Source organism: Thermobia domestica, chromosome 4, assembly GCF_964235325.1.
Source record: "Thermobia domestica chromosome 4, izTheDome1.hap1.1, whole genome shotgun sequence".
In the NCBI taxonomy this organism is placed as follows: Eukaryota; Metazoa; Arthropoda; class Insecta; order Zygentoma; family Lepismatidae; genus Thermobia; species Thermobia domestica.
Genome location: NC_137457.1, coordinates 109648362 through 109657406, shown reverse-complemented (window position 1 = coordinate 109657406; position 9045 = coordinate 109648362).

The window sequence follows — 9045 nt, the reverse complement described above, 5'->3', positions numbered from 1 at the left end:
CGAACGAACAAATAAACACACCGTAAGTGTACTTATGGGCTACCATAGGAAGCGTACCAATTAAAATGGAAACTTCCAACTTTTTATATTCAGGAAAATATTTATTATGAAAAATTACATTTACACTTACACCTTTCTTCTTTGGCCCGCAATTACGAATCTAATGGATATTTTGCGGGAAACAATCTGGTGCGACACTGCTGCACTGGAGGTGCACTGGTGAGACAGTTGCTGATGGTGATTTTGATTTGTATTCGTCCAATTCTTCAATAATTGAAAAAATCTTCTTCCTCCCACTCACTGAATAGGACTTGAGATGGTGGACTTGCTTGTTCTTCTTCCGCCTCATTGAATGGTTCTAGAGATGCTGGTCTTTCTTCTTTTTCCACTAAACTCCATTTGATTCTTGGGAATTTCACTGATGTTGCTGCTAATCTGCTGGACCATCTGCTGAAGGTTTTGCTCTTAACCCATCTGAAGATGTTGTCCCAATTGAAGTCTGAGCTGGACCAAGTGATGGCTGTGGGGATCCATCTAAAGATGTTGGAACATCTGATGATGCTGATGCTGCTGTTGTCAATAATAATAATGATCCCACTGTAGATGTGAGAAATAAAACTGGTACATGCCTTAAATCGATAATTTCATCTTCTATAATAATGTCCGGAGATTGAGAAAAATCTCAAGAGTACGCAAACTTCTTCCTTGGAGTTTCAATACTGTCAAATAAAGAATACCACTGTAGCTCGTTACAATTGTTCGCTGTACCTGAATGTTAAACGAGTCCTTTAATATTCTATGCTCATCTTCTCTTAAAACCCCATACATAAAAAAAATTTTCCCAACCACGTCGTACTACATAATACTTTAAATCGATTTTTTCAAACTGTTCCTCTTTACTACATTTCAAATATTTTTCAAAACAACCAACTTTCACTGTACAAAAACTTCATAAATACACATGAAAAAGAAATCATGCTATCACATTTTACCAATTAGCGTTCATCATAATCACAATCAGAGATTGTTCATCGAGTAAATTACGAAGCAATTAAATATAGAGATGCAAAAAAGCCGGTTTTTTGAATCGATGGTTTTTTTCACATAAAAAGCCGGCTTTTTTGGGAAAAAAATGAGAATTTTGGAAATTTTGGCTTTTTTCATTTTCATGATTTTTCTATCTAAATAGCTTTCTTACAGTATATTCTATAGTTAGATAAGAATTCCATGACCTAAATGCGATATTTCGCTCTTAAAATCACCATCAAGATGAATGGAGCACATGTTTTACGAATTAAAGCTAACATGAAGAATGTAGTATTTGAGGGCAATTTTAGAGGCTATTTAACTTTATTGTAACTTTTGAGTTATCGACATCTTTTTTCTTCTCTAGATCATTTTAGTTTGTCATCCGTGTTTCATTTCTAAGAGCTTTTAGTACTCTAGCTTCTAGCGCAAATGTTAAACTTGCCCGTTTTTCTCTTTATCCATCAAAGCGTACGTTTTTCAATACCGTCAAGCCGTACTTCCACATTTCTGTTATATTGTAGCTGTGAAGTGATTTAGCAATAATTTTCCGGACACAACCTTGAATACCAATTTATACAAATAATCAGTAGCGAATTTCGAAAAGTACTTTAGGGGGGGTTCTGATTGTCTCGTTTCCTAAAAAGTCCTAATTTTATTTGGGAGGTGCTTGAAGTTTATGAGTACAGACATAACTAATATTTCGTTTCGTTTACATGTTTACCAATAATCTTCCGGATACAACCTTAAAAATCATTTTATTCTGAGAATCAGTGGCGGATTTAGAAAAGTATTTTGGGAAGGGTTTTTCTTACTAATGTTTAGTTTTTCTAAACATTCGTAATTTTTATTTGACGGGAGCTTAAAGTTTGTGAGTAAAGGCATAACTAATAGATATTTCGTTTGTTGCAGACATTCCGTAACTTTGGGGAACAGGCTTCAGTCCGAAAGACTGCCCCCCTAACCTTCGCTAAACCGTCACTGCTGATAATTAGCAATAATAACGATTTAAAAACAATAAGAAAGGAAGCCAACTCATAGTAAACACACTATTTCTACATTCACAGATGGAATGAAGCAAAGCTTTGTCAGAATGGTCGAATGCTGGTTGAATCCCGGACTTACCGATAGAAGCGCAAAAGCTAATCCATCGTTTCCCAACCGGTGTGCCGCGGCGCACTGGAGTGTCGCGAATGGTCCGATGGTGTGCCGCGAAGAAATCGAAACAAATTATTAATTCTATAAGTACCAATTTGCAAGACATATGGGAAAATGTATATTTGTATTTCACATTACTATGAACCTCTACTATAAATCTACAATTTTAAGTTTCATACTGTGTTACTTTTCTGTACATTTCTAATGTGGAAAAACGTATTTATCATTGTCATAACCATTATTGCTTCTTTATTGTTAGGACTATTTCGTAACTTGAAAATTTAACATATCATTCAATAAATTCAACAAAGCAAACAAGCATACAAATTACCTATATTTGTGATTTAAAGGTACAGGAGATTTGTTTATTTGTTCGTTATTTAGTGATCTTCCTTTTTAGTGAAAGGTTAGATACAGTTTTCGAAAGAGAAAGTGGATTTTTAAAAACCCGAGTCCTATATTTCATTGCAATTGTTTTCTATTTTAAAATTAGAATGAAAAATAAGCATAATGATTTACCAATGGGGAAAACCCGTGATACAGCTTTCTACTCTGTAAGATGATGATCAGTAATCACAGAGAAATAGCACGGTATTTTATATTTACAAAATATAATATGGGTGTGCCGCGAGAATTCAAGATACATCTGTAGTGTGCCGCAAGTTGAAAAAGGTTGGGAAACGCTGAACTAATCACTCAGTTATGTTTGTTGTGCAGTTGTATTTAGCATAAATATATTTTGTAGTCCTTTTTGGGGGGCGGAGTTCCGTAATGATATGTTGAATCCCTCTTGTTAAAAATTCAGAAAACTTGAGGATTGGGTAAACCGTGATGGTGGTTATATAAAACGTAACTGTATCATTTCAAGAGTATACAGAACCCAAAGCTCTAGATGTGCAGCCTTTAAGTATATCATATAAATCTAAGTATTTCTCTTATGTTTTATTTTAATTTTATTTTGTTTCAAAAAGAGGGTATGGAATATTTTGAAGTAAAAATACTACACACTATTTTGCTAGTTATTTGTATATTTTTTTAAAAAAAAAGAAGTGTTTACTTTTAGGATTGGCTGGTTTCAACCAACTTTTTTTTAATAACTGGATTAAACCAAAAAAAAATAAAAAGAATGAAAAATGCGAATCGTGTGAACTTCATGGTGACGTTTCCAGATATCAAACCAATTGCAATAGTTTTATTTCCCTTTCACTTTTTAATCAAGGTAATTTGTACAATTTTCGGTCGAACCACAACCCTTCTTTCATGCGTAAACCAAGTAGTGGTTCGGATGTCAGTTTAAGCGAAAGTTTTCTCCTTGATAACCTCGGTATTTCGTAAGGATATTAAGCCTAAACATGCGAAACGAAACCAAATTGCTTAAATATATTGATAGAAATTGGCAAAATTTATCGATTGTCTACGTAGCTTCCAACATTAGCTTGGATTGGACTTTCAATGATATCTACGTACTCAATTTGTAATTTAATACCTTAGTTTTAGCGTACTGATTATGATACGTTGACCTTTAAATTTTATGTGCAAAGCAGATTTTCCCGTTATTGTCTTACATTTTATGTAATGACGGGATTTTCCCGATGGCTAGGGCGGGAGATTCTCAATTTAAGACATTTACTGACCGGACTTCTTTAACCTTATGTGAGTTCTTCCGGCATAATTCCGCTGTTGCATAACAACACCAAGGCGAAACAAACTTATTTTTGTGAATATGTAATATAAATACATAAAGCAAAAAATCTAAATCAAAAAAGCCTGGATTAAACCAAAAAAACTGGTTTAAACATCCCCCCAAAAAACGGGTTTTTGGCATTTTCAAAAACAACCATGATTTTGCCAACTCTGCTTACTTTTGTATAAAAAATTCTTATTATGTACATTGGTTAATCCTGTGGAATCCATAATGTAAATATGTTGAAGAAAAATTGTTTGAAATATCTTTTCGAAATTCATACTTTATTTTCGAGGTTTTATATTATTATCAGCATTAACCAGTAATTAAATGAATTTTTGTGTTATAGAGAAGCGAAACAAAGTCTTATTTATCAATTTAAAGCAGAATTTAAAAAAAAGCACAAAATTTCCCAAGCAAAAAAGCGAAGCAGAAAAAACCGAGTTTTTTTTCGAAAAAAGCCGGTTGTTTTCCGACCCCTTGCATCTCTAATTAAATATGATAGAACTCAATATGTATTGTGATCTCTTAAAACAACATGTGGCCTCATGCCCTGGTCATTCACAACCTTCTAGAGAAAGAAATTCATGTTCCGTCATTAATGTTATTCAAGTAATTATACCGTTCATTCACATTTACTTTGAGCAAGAACAACATTGCATCAATACTATTATTCATCTCATCGTTCAGATGTTATCTATTTGGAAATAAATGACATACATATTTTATGTTGCATCACCGTACATGGAGTCGGAGAGCACTAAAGGCAACCTAATACAGTAAGAAAATCGTTGCCCAACAGTTCGGGTATGTTGTCTCCACCACCAGCTTTTGTGAAAAGCTGGAAATATGAATAATTAAATTGTATGATTCTTTAATGTAATGCAAAAGATACTAAATTCGAGATGTAGCTTTAACAGGGTTAATATTGTAGTAATAAATGAAATACACAAAATATATATTTTGCAGCAGAATTTAGGTAGGTAAACTAGAATGTTAGGTCTATAAAATTGCAATGGTTTGAAATGTAAAGTTCCTTCAATATGTCAGCTGATTACAATACCTTCAACTATCGAAGTAGCTCCATGACCTGTCGTCTAACGATGTTTTCTCCGTCGGAATCTTATTCACACTTTTCCGATAAACTCGGTGTTCGTGGTTTTATTCAAAGGCTGGTTTTACAAAACCCAACCCCTTTTCTTCTTCTGTCCATAAAAGGTAACAAAACTTCAAATGTTCGGGAACACCCACAATCACGTTGTCTTGACGTAAAATCGAAAGTTCTAGAGGGTTTAGGACAGAAACCTCCAAAGTTCAGTACCACAAACATTACCCTCAATCAACCTCATAGGAGGTGACATTTTCCAACATGAACTCACCAATATAGCTGATATCGTAGAAAATAAGTATTTCCACAATAAAATAATGTTTATGTTTGCGGATATAAATCACTTCACTCAGTAAAAAGAGCATTATCTGGCATGTTAGTCAATATCAGAATAATGACTCAACAAAGTGACAAAACAAAATATAGTTGACATATGACGATGTGAAATGTGAAAAGTAGCAAGTAAGGGGAAAAAGGAGGACAAGGAATAAGGTGTAGACATGTGCAGGGTGAAGGACTTCTGTCATTACATCTAGTTTAATGAACCAAAAAAAGTATTACAAATTGCTTCAAAGAACCTTGAGGCTACATTTCAAATATTCTTGAAGAAAAAATAACTGTGACATCCACAAGAATCGAACGACGGACTTCCGGGACCATATCTCTCATCATGAAACATGCCCGCACCCAAAATAATGTTTTTAGTCCAAGAGTCGAGAAAATCGCAGAGTCTGGACGAAAAACATGAAATCTGAAAAAAACTAAACGAATTTTTACATAACTGATATCCAAAATAAATATAAGATGAGGATAAATAATTAACGTAATATCAAAAATTACCTGTAGATGGCATCTAAGTACAGGTAATCAGAATAAGTGTACAAACCCAGAAACAATAGCGCTGGTACCTTGTAGAGGGAATCGGTCGTTCGATAATGTAAACTTCCGACTCCAAAGGGACTGGTTAGTATGAATCAGTAACGAATCGAAGACTCGCAGAGTCAATCATGATGATTCACAACTTCTTGGGAGTAAACTTGGCATCGGCATTGCGGAAGAAAAGAAAGAAAAAAATATAATGAATAGAAATATTTTAGTTATAAATTAACTAGGAATGAATAAGATATGGTAAGTTAAAAACTGTAGAATATATATATATATATATATATATATATATATATATATATATATATATATATATACTATTTTTTTATGGAAATGATATCAGAAACATAAGTTTTAACTGAAACATAAGTTTAGGTGCAAGGAGATGAGAAAGCACACTTTGATAAACAGTAAACACGCTATATTATAAATTGTAATTTAAAATATATTTATATTTAAATGCATTGACAAAAGAATAAAGGGAAATAAAGTAACAATCAGCAAAGTAAAACTGAAAACAACAGGGGAAAGGTAAATCTTAAAGTGCAAATGGTCCTAGCACTAAACAGTATGGAGGGAGTGATGTTATATTATGCAAGGAAGTAAATAGTGCAAAGAGAATGTAAAATATATTAAGCATATTTTTCTTTAAAAAAACTCTATTTGAAGAAAATCACTATAATTGGGTATACGGGCTAATTAGCTAAGCAAAGAAGATAGAAGATGGGGGAGGGGAATAAAAAATATGTGAAAGGGTTTCAAGTCTCAATCCTCGAAAAAGAAAAACTTGAGGTGTTTTAACTCTCAAGTGACCGAAGAATACAGGTTTATAGCGACCTGTGCTCGCTTGTGAGGGTGGAGAGAGTAGAACGAAAGACCATCACCTCTGCTATATCTAACTAAACACGGACTAATTCGAAGAACTGTAGCAATGTGATATAATAACAGTAGTTTATAAGCTTATAGTCCAGGAAATACCAGCGTAAAGTAATCAGCAAACTGTCCGTAAAATAAAAAAAATACATCCATTTTTCTACAATATGCTGGCAACAAATTCAAATTCTGCATCCAGAATATCACTGTTAACAGAGGGTAGCGTATTGTTCATCAAATTCCACAAAATCGAAGAAAACATATCGTAGTAGTCCAAACACAATGTCCAGTATATCATTATCCAAGTAGTAGAATTTATCTCGAGGATGGCGAAATCCAAATAGAAAGGTGATGTATAACACAAATTTTATATTCACATATAAACAGTGAGTAAATAAATTAGTTATTATGTTCGCCAAAAAATATACACCAAAACCACCAAAAACATAAATATTTATATATTTCCGTAGGTTCACTCAATTTATAATCGTCCTGTAGAATCATTAATCGTTCACTTACTGTCTGTAGCAAGTATCAGTCTTAACACAGTTGTAAATATTGTCCATGAAAATAACACAACTAACTAACTACTTCGTCGCAAACTACTTTATTCACCATAATAAGTTTCACATTAACTATAATAAAGGTATTAGTTTTGTAGAATTATTCTTAAGGTATTTCTTCATTTTTATGGTAGCAAACTAGTATACGTGGAACAAAATCCAAAATTGTCCGTGAACAAAACAATACAATGTCGTCATAGGCAATAAACATAACTAAATTCAATACTTCATTATAATTTTCACTAACTTTTGTTATTCTTTCCTCCTTTCTCTTTTCAAACGGAAAATATAATGCAAATAAAATAAAATATATGCATATATGTACATTCATATATATTAATTCTCAAAATCCACCACAAAATATATAGTAAGATCCAAATATGCATAAGAATGAATTAAATAATCAACAAAAAAACATAAAATAGGTTCAACTTTAATAAATAAGAAAACAATGTTAAAACCAGGTAATAATACGTAGTATAATCATTCAAATACCACACAGACATAGGAATATTGGAAGATGATCGTGCATTTTCGCTGTTAGAAGCAGCAGGGGGAGGAGGGGGAGGCAAGCTTGAAGCACGTGCAAGGTGAGGGTTTCTTCGAACAACAACACGTCGTTTGTACAGCTTAAACAGTAGGAAAAAGGGCCAATAAAAGTAAAGTGATCTCAATAATGTGGGCTACAATCCATAAAACGTCTTGATCCAATGAAATCTTTTCAGCTCTTGCACTACGAAAGCACAATGCACATAAGAAAATCCTTGGCAGTGTAATAAATATGATACCGCGACAGACAAAATGACATTCCATATCATAAGAAAAATTGGAATAAAATTTTCTCTATAATATATGGGCTTATAAGGAACAATAGGAGCCACAGAATAACTTGAAATGTTTAAATGGGGTAACGAAAATCTCCAATTAAGGTTCAATAAATTTGAGGAGTTAAAAACTTCATGAGACTTAAATCGTTGATTTAAATGAATACAATTATTAGAAGCGAGAAATGCAGGGAACAAATGAAGAAAGTGTTGGGGAAACAGCATTAGGTTGAAAACATGGGAATAGAGCTTTAGCAAACAGGTGGGCGTTAACTTTTAAAAGCATGTTGCAAGGTAGCGAAATCAGAAGAGAACCAAATCTTGCTTTTTCTGAAATGCCCATTAAAGTTGTATTATCACCAGTAATCAATTGCACAGTAGAAGGTGGGTGAGTAAGAACATACGTGTGTGGTTTCAATTCCAAAAGTTGAGAATACGTATTATCTTGGCATACATATGAACACGTAGAAATAATGTCATGAACTGTAGTTCCGAAAAACCCATTAAATATACAACGTGCTAACTGTGAGGATGCAGCTATATGAGAAGGTATTTTACACAAGTTAGAAACTTGGAGATTACAGTATAGCAAGTCCGAACCAACTAAATGTAGGGCCAAAACTTGTGATTGAAACACAACTCGGTTCCAAGTTAATAGAGCAAGTCTGATTGTGGTAGCCGAAGGTATCGCTTTAACAGAATACAACTTAAACAAAATGTGACGTTCTCTAAGAGGTACTTTAAGTTGAGCATAAATGTAAGTATCAGTGATTGTGCAGGATGTGCATAATTTCACAGAGTAATACACATCAATATCAGAGGGCGGTATCGCAAGTATCATTCGATGAGTAAACAAAGGTTCTTCTAATAAACGTAAATGAGCTTCCGGCACATCGTAGGGAACTAAAGTTGGGTCTAACTTTC